Source organism: Erinaceus europaeus, chromosome 5, assembly GCF_950295315.1.
Source record: "Erinaceus europaeus chromosome 5, mEriEur2.1, whole genome shotgun sequence".
Lineage (NCBI taxonomy): Eukaryota > Metazoa > Chordata > Mammalia > Eulipotyphla > Erinaceidae > Erinaceus > Erinaceus europaeus.
In genome coordinates, this window is record NC_080166.1 from 9,518,183 (window position 1) to 9,534,527 (window position 16,345).

The 16,345-nt window shown below is 42.7% G+C and overlaps 1 long non-coding RNA gene across 1 annotated transcript in view; it reads left to right on the forward strand.

Moving 5' to 3' along the window:
* Positions 1–7,753, forward strand: part of LOC132538677 (uncharacterized) — a 32,653-nt gene extending 24,900 nt beyond the window's left edge. The window contains exon 3 of the long non-coding RNA XR_009550031.1: positions 7,662–7,753. This is a non-coding gene — a long non-coding RNA (uncharacterized LOC132538677). The remainder of the gene's footprint in view (positions 1–7,661) is intronic.
* The last annotated feature ends 8,592 nt before the right edge of the window (positions 7,754–16,345 follow it).

Consider the following 16,345-nt stretch of genomic DNA (forward strand, 5'->3'; position numbering starts at 1 on the left):
TAGAAGTATATGCTCACATAATGCTTATGGAGCTTTTAGCATGTGCTGTTTGGTTTTGTTTCTGTCAGAGCACTGCTCAGCTCTGGTTTATGGTGGTATGGGGGATTGAACCTGGGACCTTGGAGCCTCAACTGAGCATGACTCTACACAACCATTATGCTATCTACACCCGCCCTGCTGGTCACTTCTTTTTCTTTTTTTAATCAACAAGACCATAGGATAAGAGGGTTCAATTCCACACAATTCATACCACCAGAACTCTTGTTTCCCACCCACTCCCTTGAAAGCCTTCTAATTCTTTATCCCTCTGGGAGCATGGGCCCAGGGTCATTATGGGGGTGCAGCAGGTGGGAGGTCTGGCTTCTGTAATTGCTTTCCTGCTGGACATGGGCGTTGGCAGGTCGATCCATACTCCCAGCCTGTTTCTGTCTTTCCCTAGTGGGGCAGGGATCTGGAGAGGTGGGGTTCCAGGGTACATTGGGGAGGTCATCTGCCCAGGGAAGTCAGGTTGGTGTCATGGTAGCATCTGTAACTTGGTGGCTGAATAATGAAGCTGAAGGGTTGACATTCCACACCTCGTGTCTCTGGAAACAATCTGAAGTGAAACATGTGGAGGTGGTACTGGCTGTATTGAAACTGGTCACACGTGAATGCATATTGTATGTAACCACTCGCTCTCAAACCAACCCTGTGAGGACAGGTGCTGTTATTATCCCTGGGTTACAAATGAGGAAATTTATGAGGGGAACTTGTCTAGGACTGATTCCCTCTAGGGAGACCCTGTGACAGAAGGGAGCTAGTGGACTGCAGAATTCATGGAGACTGTACAAAAATGATTACTTCCCCTTCTGAGCCACAGCCAAGTGTAAGGCCTGCCCTCTGCCCCATCTTCTGTGTTCTAGTGATGAATTTTGAGATGATGGACCCTGTCGCTAACTTGTACCCAGCTCCCTGATCTTGCAGACAGAACAACAGCTGATCCTGGACAAAGCCTCCAATGTTTAACAGGGAGAATAAGACTGGATGAGAAATGCTACATTATATGCTATGGAATTCCAGTTTCTGAGTCTGATTTTTCCTAGTCATGCAGGTTTTTTTTTTTTTTAACTTATCTTTTCTCAGAGGGGTCAGGTGGTGGCATACCTGGTTAAGTGCTTACATTACAGCGCACAAGGACCCGGGTTCAAGCTCCTGGTCCCCACCTGCAGGGGGGAAGCTTCATGAGTGGTAAAGCAGGGCTGCAGGAGAATCTCTGTCTTTCTCCCTCTCTAGTTCCCCATCCCCTGTCAACTTCTCTCTGTCTCTATTCAACAATAAATAATGTTTTTTTTTTATAAAAAGGATAACAAGAGTAACCAGCAAGCGAATTATCACTCTTCTTTTTGTACTGAGTACACAAACTTTGCTCAGTACCTTTTTCATAGCTCTCTACATACCCAAAATATGCTAAAAATATTGTAAAAGTACTGTAAATATTCATGAAGTCATTGAATTTCACATTCAGAAGGTGTATTATCTCTTTGTAAATGGATAAATGGCATAAAGAACTTAAGTGAACTGCAGATGTAAGTCTTCAGCTGAGCTGGAAATAAAAAGATTTTCTTTTTTTTTCTTTTAAAAGATTTTCATATTAAAAAATGTGTCTTTTATTTTTATGAGGAAGAGAAAGAGAGAGAGATAGAAAGAGAACAGAGCACAGCTGAGTCGCATGCAGTTCTGAGAGTTGAATCTAGAACCAGGGGCCTCAGGTATGCATGGCACACACTCCACCCACTGATACATTCGCTGGGTCCGCCAGTCACACAGCTCAGAAGTGCCACAGCTCAAGCATAGTAAGTCTCTCTTGAGGCCCACCACCCAAGTCTGCCCATCTTTCTGTGTGTTGTTCTGCAGTGAGCAATGAAAGAAGTGGCTCATTCCTCTGCAGTAGTGTTTCCTGATGAGTACTGCTCTGGAAGGATAGTCTTTTTTTTTTTTTTTCTTTATTAAGGGAAGTAGTGGTTTATAGTCTACAGTAAATAAAATATGAGACATGTGTAACAGTTCTCAGTTTTCTACATACCCCATCTAGGTCCTCTTGCAAATAAAGGGGGAGGGGCAGTGCTCCTTGGAACATAACAGCTGACTATAACAAGAGTGTATTTCTTTGTATGTCATATGCTTTCAATATAGAGAGGGAGGGGCACATCGGTAACACAACAGTGGTTTATTCTGAAATAACTATGCATAGCAAGGAGAAATTAGTAAAACTGGGGGAATGTGGGGCTGAATGGCTGCTCACATGATAGAAAGAACACTTTCCCACGTTAAGAACCTGTGTTCAAGTCCCTGCTATCCACCCAGAGAGGGAAAATTCCTAAGTGGTAGATTAGTTATCTCCCTTTTTCTCGGTCTTTGTCTCCTGCTCCCTGTCTCTCGCCTTCTGTCAAAAAGAGAAAGAAAGAAAATACGGCCACTTGGAATGGTAGAATAGTGTAAAATAACAGATGTATATTATAAAATCTGAAAAAGTTACAGGTGCGGTAAGGGAGAGGGTCTAGTTTAATACTGGAGAAGAAGCTCCTTCTGATTGCCTTCAGCAGTTCACTTCTGATAGGAATCTCCTGAATAATACGGAGATACTGGTGTGGCCATTAAATACTCACAAACGCAAGGAGTCTCAGAAAGCCCTCCTTCCTCATGTTCCTTATTTAAATCTGGTATAGTGCCCTCTAGTGGTATGTCAGGACTTTTAACAAAACTTTTTTTTTTTCTATTGAAGGGTAGCTTTTTGTATATTTTCTTTTTAAAATTTTTTTATTATCTTTATTTATTTATTGGATAGAGACAACCAGAAATTGAGAGAGAAGGAGGTGATAGAGAGGGAGAGAGACAGAGAGACATCTGCAGCCCTGATTCACCACTCGTGAAGCTTTCCCCTTGCAGGTGGGGACTGGGGGCTCAAACCTGGGTCCTTGTGCACTGTAATGCCAGTCCTCAACTTTTTGTATATTTTCCAATGTGTTAATGAGCAAGACAGTGGATTTTATTTGTATTATTAAGAAACTATGAGAAGTTTCAGGGTAATTCATTTATTATTTATCTCCTACAGATTTAATGACTTAAATGTGCATAAAATTAACACAATACTTTAGAAATGCTCTACTTTTTTGGAAAGCCCCTTAGTGATGTCACTGTGATCATTTTCTTTTTAATTATTATTATTATTTTTCAATTTGTGATTAATAGTAGGTTACATGATTGTAAGATCACAGTGTCTGATTCCCCACCACACCCACCACCAAAGCTCTGTGTCCCCACCCTCCCACCTCCCAGAGAAAACCACCAGACTTTTACAAGTTTTGGAAACAGTACGACTGCTTTTTCTTTTCTTTTTCTTTCTTTTTTTTTTTTTTTTTTCAAGTTAATGGGTATCAGAACTCTAGATTCCACAGGTGAGTGAAACCAGCTGGCAGTTGTCTTTCATTTATCTCGCTGAGCATTATCACCTCCAGCTCCAGCCACTTTGTTCCCAAAGGCACAATGTCATCTTTCCCGATAGCAGAGTCGTATTCCTTGGCCTGTATGTACCATAACTTCTTTAGCCAGCCATCTGAGGGTGGGCACTTACCCCTTCATTTTCAGTCATATGTTTAAACTTCAGGAAAAGCACTAAAATAATATGAAAATAGTTCTGTCGAGGTACCCATTATTTATCAGAGTTGTACTAGTCCTTTTCTTTGATGGGTGTTAGTCAAGAACACCATAGGGTTATCAGCTATACTTAAATTTCTATTTAAGACTTGGTTGTAAACTTACTTCTTTAATCTGAATCCAGCCTGTTCTAAGCCAGTATTTTCTTAACTGAAGATTCATATTAGGTTTATCCCTGATATTTTCTTTCTTTTTTATTATTTTTTATATTTATTTATTTATTTTCCTTTTTTGTTGTCCTTGTTGTTTTTTATTGTTGTTGTAGTTAATATCTTTGTTGGATAGGACAGAGAGAAATGGAGAGAGGAGGGGAACACAGAGAGGGGGAGAGAAATACAGACACCTGCAGACCTGCTTCATCGCTTGTGAAGTAACTCCCCTGCAGGTGGGGAGCCGGGGGGGCCCTGATATTTTCTTAACATATTGATGTTTAAGACTTATTTTATTTATTTCCACTTAGGTTACTGCTGGGGTGCACATGTTACAATGTGCAAGGACCCAGGTTCGAGCCCCCAGTCCCCACCTGCAGGGGGAAAACTTTGCGAGTGGTGAAGCAGGGCTGCAGATGTTTCTCTGTCTCTCTCCCATCTCGACCACCCCCTTCCCTCTTGACTTCTGGCTGCCTCTATAAATAAATAAAGATGCTAAAAATTAAAAAAAAAAAAAAAAGAAGCAGCAAATTGAAAGGGCAAAAGAGGACCAGGTAGTGATACACACAGGAGAGCACACACTCCACTATATGCAACAGCGCGGGTTCAATTCCCTGGACCTAGGTGTCTGGGCTCCACCTTCAGGGGCAAGCTTCAGCGAAGTGAAGCAATGAAGATAGGCTGCAACTCTCTCTCTCTCTCTCTCTCTCTCTCTCTATATATATATATATATATATGTGTGTGTGTGTATATGTGTGTGTGTATACATATATACATACACACACACATATAGATACACACACATATACATATCTTTCCCCCATTCCCTCTCAATTTCTGTCTCCATCAAAATAGGAAAAGAAAAGAAAAAAAGAAAAGAAAAATGGCCACCTGGAGCACTGGATTGTCACGCAAGCAGCAAGCTCCAGTGATAACCCTGGTGGAAAATAAACAAACAAAGGCAGAAGATTAGGGGGAAACCTCCCCATCCTTGCCTCTCATTCCCACGATTATTTCTGGGGGAGCAGAAACCAAAGAGTATCAGGTCTGCTCAGGATTCAAGGGCTGTGTTCGGGAGGGTCACAGTGAGAACGGGGACAAACCGTGCACGAAAGAGGGTCGAACATAGGACTTCCGGAAGGAACACTTCGGCTACAACCAGAAAATGGTCATGTCTTTACTGAATTAAAGTTATAAAATCTGTTTCTTTTTCTGTCAACTTCTGTTCTCTGCTCCTTTTAGTCTCTCCAAATATAGATCAGAGGCACAAAAGAAATCAACTCCCAGCAAGCTGAATAATTGGTCTCCTAGTGATTAACTTCCCTCAAATTCTTAAGCTAGAATCAGTGGGTGTTGTGTTTGAATGTGACTACCCTGTGTGCAACTGAGTCATTTCTGTGGGCTAGGGCCACTCTATTGGGTTTTTTGACTTATTTTTCATGTGTCCTTTCTTTCTGAGCTCCAATTTTTATGCAGAAAGCTACAATTATGATGATTGGTTATAGAAAGTAGTTATTAACCAACTTTTTCTATTTTACTACCACTTTACTTAAGAGCAATTAAGATGGGAGGAATATACGCTATATTTCTCTTTAGAAGTTTAAAAACTGTCCAGCAAAAAGTTGCCTTTCAAAATGACTAAATTCGTGGCCCCCTTACAACATACCTAAAATAGACTTCCTAGCTTCTTCCCACATGAAGACTCCTAGTTTCATCTGCTCGATTCTTACCATTGGGTTCCTGTTTATTAAACAGTTTATCCTGTTTTATATCTTACTACCTTCTAGGCACTAATTGCAGGTACCACTGTGATTTGTTCCGGACTTCCATGGGCAGACAACCTCACCAATGTGTCCCAAAGTCTCACCTCCCCAGACCCCTTCCCCACTAGGGAAAGACAGAAACAGGCTGGAGGTATAGATGGACCTGCCAATGTCCATGTCTAGCAGAGAAGCAATTACAGAAGCCACACCTTCCACCTTCTGCACCTCACACAGAATTTTGGTCCATACACCCAGAGGCAATAAAGAATAGGAAATTTCAATGGAGGGGACGGGATAGGAAACTGCAGTAATGGGAATTATATGGAATTATACCCTCGTTATCTTACAGTCTTATTAACCATTATTGAATCACTAATAAAAAGTAAAAAAAAAACAACATTGGAATAAAAAAAGATTAAGTATAGATAACATAGTCCTGTGAAGGAACAAAATTTGCTGTAATTTGGTCACTCTTTTCAGATCTTTAAAATGCCATTTTAAAGGGGTAGGGCAGTGGCACAACAGGTTAAGTGCACATAGTACAAAGTGCAAGGACTTGCTCAAGTATCCGGTTCAAGCTCCCACTCCCCACCTACAGAGGGGTCACTTCACAAACATTGAAGCAGTTCTGCAGGTGTCTATCTTTATCTCTCCCTCTCAATTTCTCTCTGTCCTACCAAAAAAATATATATATAGAAAAAATGGCTACAGGTACAGTGGATTCATAGTGCAGGCACCCAGCCTCCATGTAGCTCTGGAGGAATAAAGATAAATAAACAAATAATAAATAAATAAATAAATTGCCTTTACACTTGATGTGGCTATACATAATTCTCATTTTGGATGCATTATGCAACTTCAATGCTTCTGGGTCATTTTTTTCATATATTCTCTTCTTTTTTATATTTATTTATTTATTCTCTTTTGTTGCCCTTGCTTTATTGTTGTAGTTATTATTGTTGTCGTTGTTGTTGTATAGGACAAAGAGAAATGGAGAGAGGAGGGGAAGAAAGAGAGGGTGAGAGAAAGACAGACACCTGCAGACCTGCTTCACCGCTTGTGAAGGGACTCCCCTGCAGGTGGGGAACCGGGGTCTTGAACCAGGATCCTTATGCTGGTCCCTGAGCTTTGCGCCATGTGCGCTTAACCCACTGCACTACCACCCGACTCTTGCCTCCAGAGCTGTCGCTGGGCTTGGTGCCTGAACTACTTATACTTAATCCATTGCTCCTACTCCTGGAGTCCATCTTTTTCTTACTTTTTTGTGTGTGTGTGTGCTATTATTGTTGCATAGGACAGAGAGAAATCAAGAGAGGAGGAGAAAACAGAAAGGGGGAGATAAAGATAGACACCTACAGACCTTCTTCACCACTTGCAAGATGATGCTCCTGCAGATGGGGATCGGGGGGGCTCAAACTGGGATCCTTGAGCCGGTCCTTGCACTTTGCACTATGTGCACTTAACCCAGCCCCCAACACTAATGTTCTATGACCTGACTCTCTGCATATACATGAACCTCCACCTGTACAAACATGAGTGTATGCACAAAAGACGCTGGTGTTTCAACCCACAAGAAAATTGCTTTCTGTATCTGAGGGGAAAATAAGACTGAGAAAGAAAGGTAGGAAGAAAAAAGTAAGAGAGAGAGAGAGAGAGAGAGAGGTGTGACACAGCCTAGAGCTCCAGCCATTGGGACGCACAGGTCACACAGGCTCCTGTGCTGGATATGGGCAGATCAAATTGATGGTGTTTACAGTCAACAATATTTATATACTTTCCTCATATTTGGGAGCTACACTCTTCCCTGATCCGGCTTTCTAGTCCTATTCCCAACTCTGACACCATCTCCCCAGACAATACCTTTGATCTACCTGCATGTTAGGTGTCAGGCACAGGCAAAAACTAGTAAAGTCATGAGCCCCTTGGAATATACCTAAAATAGACCTACTAGCTTTTTCCAAAACATAGACCCCAAATCTTCATCTGCAATATTCTTGCCTTTACGTTCATGATTAGTCAATAATTTGTTCTGCTTTATATCTTAACTCTTTTTCAGCCACCAGGTTTCAGATGTTACCATGATGTCAACCTGACTTCCCTGGGCAGACAACCCCACCAATGTGTCCTGGAGCCCCGCTTCCTGAGAGTACTGCCCCACTAAGGAAAAAGAGGCAGGCTGGGAGTATAGATCGACCTGTCAATGCCCATGTTCAGCGGGGAAGCAATTATAGAAGCCAGAACTTCCACCTTCTGCACCCCACAATAATCCTGGGTCCATGCTCCCAGAGGGATAGAGTAGAGAAGGTATCAAGGGAAGGGACTGGACATGGAGCTCTGGGGGTAGACATTGTGTGGAAATGAACCCCTCTTATCCTGCAGTCTTGTCAATATTTTCATTTTATAAATTAAAAAAAATTATAGAAATGTATTTATTAATTAATGCAAAATATAGGAGGAGAGAGAGAAAGAACTAGACATCACTCTGGTACGTGTGCTGCTGGGGATTGAACTTGGAACCTCATGCTTGAGAATCCAATGTCTTATGCACTGCACCATCTCCAGGACCAAATCCCTCTGTCTCTCTCTCTCTTGGTCTTTCTCTGAAACAGTCAGACCAGAGTGGGGAAGCCTTGGATATGGCAAAAGAAAAGAAAGGAAGGTAGGAAGGAAGGGAGGGAAGGGGGGGAGGGAAGGAAGGAAGGAAGGAAGGAAGGAAGGAAGGAAGGAAGGAAGGAAGGAAGGAGAGAAAGAAAAGGTTGGCGTAATCTCAGGGGAAGTCCATACTTCTGGAACCTGGGAGAAGCACTGTGCAGTGCAGTACTGGTACTTCCACCAGTGTGGAGGAATAGGACAGAAGCCTGGGAAGAGCCTCTCCTACGACATCCAGAAGATAATCACCTGCCCTCACAAAGATCAGCTACTCATATCTGGTGGCTCTTTTGAAACACCTGCCCCAGTGAAAATCCTTGATGCTGGAGATAAGACAACCTGGGTAGCCTTGGCGGTGGGGGGGGGGGGGGGGGGAGGTGCTAGGCTGTTGGTATGCATGAGACCCCTTCTGTTTCATTTGGTTTAAATCCCCCCTGCTTAACACTATTCTATTTACATAACCACTGCATTCTATTTACATAACCACTGTTAACAAGTTCCACCCTCCCTCCAGGGCATTTGTGGTTCAGTGATAGGATTCTCGCCTAATCTGCCCCCTCTTTGTCACACTCTGATTTTCACCAGTCACTTTTCTCTCCACCCTCTCTATGTCACATCCTGTTTCCACCTTACTTGGCAAGTATATATAAAGACAGCATTGTGAGTTTTACAGTACTGTACCTTTAGTTTAGCTTAGCTCGGCTTAGATTGTGCTGCGTCCTGCATGAATAAAGAGATACTGCCTACAGCTCAACCATGAGTCCCTGGTCGTCTGTTACCCGCCCGTGAAGCCACCCCGGTGAAAACAACCTAACCCATCGAAAACAACACTAGGTCTGGGGAGAGGGTGCACAAATAGGAAAATGACAGTCTTAGGGATTGCTTTGGTAGGCTTTATGGAGTGATGTTTCAATGGGATCCCTTTCTTTCTTTCTTTCTTTCTTTCTTTCTTTCTTTCTTTCTTTCTTTCTTCCTTCCTTTCTCTTTTCTCTCTCTCTCTCTCTCTCTCTCTCTCTCTTTCTTTCTACACCAGGGTTATCACTGAGGCTCAGTGCCTGTATGGCTCCACCATTACCAATGGCCATATTTCTTTATTTTTTTGCCTTTAGATAGAGGGTGACAGATAGAGAGGGAGAAGTAGAGAAAGGGAGCCGTCGACATACTGTTCCACAGCTCCGTAAGCTCGCCCCTCCACTGTTACAGGCTCTCCCTAGTGGTCTTCTGTCCGTCCCAGGACTCGAACCCCATTCTCTGCCCTAGGTAAGTGGTGCACTCTAACAGCTGAGCTATCTACTGGCCCCCTCTTTTCATTTTTCATTGTCTTATGTTCTTCTCCTTGTGAATTTAGTCTAGCCTCTTGTTCTGTTGTCATGGGTGCTTTAAAGACCCGCCAGGACTATCAAATTATGAATAGTTAGGTCTCCTTCTGTGTGACCTGAATGCTTGTCTATTGCTCTACCTTCTCCCCTCCTTCTCTCCAGCTCTACATTTTCTGTCAGTTGACATCCTTCACTGACCTCTCAGTCAGACTATGCTGTGGGAGAAATAGCTCATACACCCCTCAAACTCATTAGTGAAAAAGCTGTAATAAGTGTTTCCTTGGAATTTCCCTCGGGTTAAGAGAGCAGACTTGAATTTCTCAAGCTTAGTAGCACAGCAACTCAAATAAAATGTACTACTACTAACAGGCTTCAAATCAAATAGTGGAAAAAAAAGAAAGAAACATTTGATCCTCACTGATAAAGACAGCTCTGGTCTGATAGGGAAGCTTTAGAACATTCCTCCCAGGGCCTGGCTTGAACTGAATCTTATCAGCACAAAATAAGTGACTTGTATAGTTATCCAATAACATCTTATATTTGCCAAGGTCTTGATTAATGTTTAAAGAAACATAGGCAATGCTGCATGCAGTCCTTTTAAAAATAGCCAGTGCTGAGTTGAAATAGGTCAGCATTTTCTCCTAAGAGCTTCAATGTTCTTGTGTGTTACGAGTCAGAATACCTAACTTTTATCGAATACTTCCTATTTGTTGGGTTTTTCTTTTAACAAAGTGTTTTATTAAATCTCTTTTCTAATTTTCAAAACAACCCTAAGAGATATATGTATTTGTTCCCATTTCCTGGTGGTGATAAAATTACACCTTATAGAGGTTGTGACTTGCCCAGAGTCAAGCAGTAAAAAACAGAGTAAGGATTGAAATTTAGGTTTTTTTAAAGATGTTTAATTTATTTATTAATTAAAAGGCTAGGAAGAGAGAAAAAGAACCAGACATCCCTCTGGCACATGTCCTGCCAGGGATTAAACTCAGGTAGTGTTTGAGAATCCAGTGCTTTATCCACTGTGCTACCTCCCAGGTCACTAGGTCTTATGACCTCTAAAATGTCTATCTGAAGTGCCCCCCCCCATCTCTCAGAGTTATTGCTAGGGCTAGTTGCCTGCATGACAGATTTACCACTCCCACTGGCAACTTTCTCTCTCTCTTTTTCTCTCTCCCTTTGGAGAGAAACTGAAAGGGAGGGAGGGGGAGATAGAGAAGGAGGCTACAGCACTGTCTCACTGCTCTGCTCCTATAGCTTCCCCCCTGCAGGTGGGGTTTGAGGGCTGGAGCCAGCGTTCTTGTACATATTAACATGTGCACTCAACTGGCTGTGCCACCGTGAGCTCTGAGGCCTTTCATTTTACACGTTACTATGATGCTTCTCCAGATATTTTCATGTAGAATTAGCAGAGTTCATCTCAGCAGTTTTCAGTCAGAAATCAAGGGTTAAAAATGCTTGTTGTTGAAGACTTTCCTCACCCATATCCCTAAACTCATAATTTTATAAACAATGATTAAATCATTAATAAAAAAGGAGAGAAATTCCCAGTTCTCCTGTATCTCCCAAGCTTCATCAATACAAGTAACCTGAAATACAGGTGACCATCAATACAAGTGGCATCAAATACAGGTGACCATCAATACAAGTGGCCTCAAATACAGGTGACCATCAATACAAGTGGCCTCAAATACAGGTGACCATCAATACAAGTGGCCTCAAATACAGGTGACCATCAATACAAGTGGCCTCAATACAGGTGACCATCAATACAAGTGGCCTCAATACAGGTGACCATCAATACAAGTGGCCTCAATATAGGTGACCATCAATACAAGTGGCCTCAATACAGGTGACCATCAATACAAGTGGCCTCACTACAGGTGACCATCAATACAAGTGGTCTCAAATACAAGGCAAAATAGTGAAGTGGACTCAGTGTTTGAGGACTGTTTGGAAGGGCAAGAGAAATATAAATTGCTTATTTTAAATTTAAATTCTGGATTTCTTTTTAATATATATATATATTTATTATTGTATAGAGACAGAGAAAAATTGAGACAGGAGGGGGAGATAGGGAGAGAGACAGAGAGACACCTACAGCCTTGTTCACCACTTGTGAAGCTTTCCCCCTGCAGGTGGGGACCAGGAGCTTGAACCTGGGTTCTTAGGCACTTTAATGTAAGTGCTTAACCAGGTGTACCACCACCTGTCTGCCACTCCCATTCTTAATATTTTTTCATGTTTCTTAGCCTTTAGGATCCCTCCTTCTTCCTCTTCTTCTTCTTCTTCTTCTTCTCCTTCTCCTCCTCCTCCTCCTCCTCCTCCTCCTCCTTCTTCTTCTTCTTTATTTACTTATAAAAAGGAAAACATTGACAAAACCATAGGATAAGAGGGGTACAACTCCACACAATTCCCACCGCCAGAACTCCGATTCCCCTCCCCTCCCCTGATAGCTTTCCTATTCTTTAACCCTCTGGGAGCATGGACCCAGGGTCATTGTGGGATGCAGAAGGTAGAAGGTCTGGCTTCTGTAATTGCTTCCCCACTGAACATGGGCATTGACAGGTCAATCCATACTCCCAGCCTGTCTCTCTCTTTCCCTAGTGAGGGAGAGCTCTGAGGAAGCAGAGCTCCAGGACACATTGGTGGGGTTGTCTGTCCAGGGAAGTCTGGTTGGCATCCTGTTAGCATCTGGAACCTGGTGACTGAAAAGAGAATTAACATACAAAGCCAAACAAATTGTTGACCAATCATGAACCTAAAGGCTGGAATAGTGCAGATGAAGAGTTGGGGGGGTCTCCGATTTGTAGATAGCTAGTAGGCATATTTTAGTTATATTCCAAAGGCCTGTGGCTATATTAGGGTTTTTTTATATATATATACTTTTCTTATAGGTGTTTTACCGAGATTTCTCACCAGAGGGCGGTGGTTATATTACAATGTGACACTCCTGTTTGACTCTCAAGAGTACCATGGTGTCACACCACATCTGAGTTTAGTTTCACAGCTCAGCACATAAATTGCGGTGAGATCTCTTTTTTCCAAATGTGAAACTAACAGGATGCCTTGCCTTTCTTTACCTAGTCATTGAGAAAAGTTTACAACAGCTTAGGAGCCAAAAGCAGATGTTTGTATCGGACCTACTTTGGGGTGAGAAACCAGTGACAGCGAAAAGCGTTCTCCTGTGTCCGAGGCTCTGTAATTTATCTGTCAAAATACCACCAGGGTGTCAGCAACCCAGTACTACCCCAGAAAAATCAGATTATTCATGACTTTTTTTTTGTTTTGAACTTTTTAGAAAATTATTTCTTTATTGGGGGATTAGTGCTTTACATTTGACAGTAAGATACAATCGTTTGTTCATATATAATATTTCCCAGTTTTCCACATAACAAGATAACCCCCACTGGGTCCTCTGCCATCCTTTTCCAGGACCTGAGCTCTGGTGCAACACGCCAACTCCAGTCCAAGTTCTGCTTTGTGTTTTCTCTTCTCATCTTGTTTTTCAACTTCTGCCTGTGACTGAGACTATCCCAATCTATCCATGAATATTTTAAAGATGATTTGGGACCAAAAATAAAAAGGGCATTTTTTTTTTTTTTTAGAAAACAAGATTTTCAAATATCTCTCTTGGTTCTAGTTTGGAGAGACCACCAAGACCACTTCTATTCACTGAGTTAATTCCTCCTGAAGAAAATCTTCTATGGCCAGAATCCAATGCAGTGTTCCCAACACCGTAACCAAGGAGGCAGGCGCTTTCTCCCACTCTCTGCCCATCTCAGAGACAGAGCCTGGAGGACACCCGGGTGAAGTACCATGACGAAGGTGGCACTCTGAACACATCTATATTCTTAGCCACCATGAAGTAGGTGGCCTGCTGGTGATGAGATCGGCCCAGAGAGAGAGAACTCAAGTTCACGAGGGTGGCTTAGGGGTGCATCAGCGAAGGAGGAGATGGCAGGTAACTCCAGGTACCGCTTTTAAGTAAGGCTATCTGGCATGGGCCTGGTTAACAGATGGATGGCACAGAGAGTAAGATTCATGTCTACAGAGAGAAGAAGCAAAGCCCAGAGGGCAAACTGCACCCTAGTCGCTGGTTGAAGTTCAGGATAGGATCCAGGCCTTACGAGGGGCTGTGAGATTTAACAGGGAAGCAAATTTGAGTGGAGGAAGTCTTGGCCAATGTTCAGTTCTACAACTTGGCCCAAGAGTAGAAGAGGTTCGATTTAGCTTGGATTTAGCTTGGAATCTGTTTGGAGACTGCAGAGGGCAGGTCATAGGCACCTGGGTGTGTTGGGGCCCCAGGCTCTGGGAGGGGCAGCTTTGTTGCAGGTCTAGAACTGGTGCCTAAGGCTGGCCATGAGTCCTCTGTCTCCCTTTTATTGCCCTCACTTTGTTACACTTTGCTTAGACCTTTCACAAACTGAAGGTGGGTGACAGCCCTGCCTTGAACAAGACCCTTCCTGCCGTCTTCTCCAGCAGCATAAATTATTTTGGCTTTGTGTCACATTTTGGTAATTCCAACTTTTTCCTCCTTATTATAATTCATCATAGTAGTTTATGTTGATAGGTCATAATACTATATGTATCTTTTCAGTCACCAGGTTCCAGGTGTCATCAGGATGCCGGCCGGCCAGGCTTCCCTGGATTGAAGACCCCACCAATATGTCCTGGAGCTCAGCTTCCCCAGAGACCCACCCTACTAGGGAAAGAGAGAGGCAGACTGGGAGTATGGACTGACCAGTCAACGCCCATGTTCAGCGGGGAAGCAATTACAGAAGCCAGACCTTCTACCTTCTGCAACCCACAATGACCCTGGGTCCATGCTCCCAGAGGGATAGAGAATGGGAAAGCTATCGGGGGAGGGGGTGGGATATGGAGATTGGGCGGTGGGAATTGTGTGGAGTTGTACCCCTCCTACCCTATGGTTTTGTTAATTAATCCTTTCTTAAATAAAAAAAAATAAAAAAAAAATACTATATGTATCATAATATATCGTATTAATATGTATTCTGATCGGTGACCTTGAATGTAAATGTTTTGGTGGTACCAAGAGCTAGACCCCCTAAATCTTTTTTTTAGATAATCACTTTTTCAAGACATACTTATTTATTTGTTTATTTATTTTTCTAATTTTGTATTAGTGATTTGCAAAATAACAAGGATACAATAGCACACCATTCTCACCACCACAATTCTGAGTCCCCATTCCCTCCATTGAAAACTTCAGTGGTTCTCCCAAGGTCACAGATATAAGTTAACCATTATTTCTATAACTATCTGTATTTGTATATATTTGCCCACTTCTCTATGGTCCTTCCTTCCTTCCTTCTTTTTAAAAATATTTTTTATATTTTTTATTTATTGGATAGAGACAGCCAGAAATCGAGAGGGAAAGGGGTGATGGAGAAGGAGAAATAGAGAGACGCCGGAAACATTGCTTCACCACTTGCAAAGCATTGCCTGTGCAGATGGGTCCGGGGGCTCAAACCCAGCTCCTTGTGTATTGTAAACCCAGCTCCTTGTGTATTGTGTATGTGCACTCAACCAGGCGCACCACCACCTAGCCCCTTCTCTTCCCTTTTAAGTCACAGCTGCACCTGCTACTAGTTCTGAATATCCTTCTTTTTCCTCTTCTTCTCTCTCCAGTTCCTGATGGAATTGGAGTTCAGAGCCCTCTGGTCTTTTTCCCCTAACACCCCCCTCCTTGGGGATTATAAACCAAAATTCTTTATTTTGGGTGTAGAAGGTAGTTCTGTCTTCTGTAATTGTTTCTTTGCTGGACATGGGTGTTGAAAGGTCGATCTATACCCCCAACCTGTTTCCGTCTTTCCCTAGTGGGATAGGGCTCTAGAGAGGTGAAGTTCTGGGACACACTGGTGAGATTATCTGCCCATGGAGTTCAGGATGGAATCATAGTAGCATTTGCAACTTGGGGTCTGAAAAGCAGGAAGTTGTGAGGCAAGGAAAAATGTTTAGTAAGTAGAAACCAGAAAGTAGGAATAGAGCTGGTGAGAGTAGGGATCTTCGGGTGGTAAGAAGCGAGGAAGTCTCTTTTAGGTTTGTTTCTGGGGCCTATGACTAGTGATTTTTGCCTGAGCAACATGGAAACAGGCTAATAATATTGCCTGGGAAGATGTAGTCAGAGCTGAGAATAGGACTAGAAAGCTGTATTAGGATGGAGAGTAGTTCCCAAACTTGAAGAAAACATACAAATACAACTAACTGCCACATCAATCTGACCCAGGACCCATGCATATTCATGTTTAACACAGGAGCCTATATAACCTCTAATTCCCTCTTAGTCTGAACTCTTAGTCATGGTCATAGCTGGGAACATTCTAGGCTGCTCTGATTTAAGGACCAGTCTTCCTTTAGTGGCAGAGTAGGCTGAGCCAGCCTCCCTTCAGAGAGTGGGCAGTCCCTACCATTGCTACTTTATAGTGAGGACAGGGTCCTGGAGAGACCCACAAGAGGGCTTATGGTGACAGATCTGATGGAAGTGACCAGAGATGAAAGAGAGAGGGGTCTGATAGAGGTCTAAGCCCATTGTATCAATGGTGGAATCCTAGGATACTCTGACTTGGCTCCAGGTGATAGAATAGCCTAGTAGTGACTAAAAAGGCCACCATTAAGTGAGCCAGTCTCTGGCCCTTTGCCAGCTTTTTAGTCCCTTCTTTATCTGACAAGCTTGGATCTTTCTTCTAGCTGCTAAACATTGAGTATCAGTTGTTATGTCCAAATTGGTCTATGGGGTCTGGCCTCAAGTTGG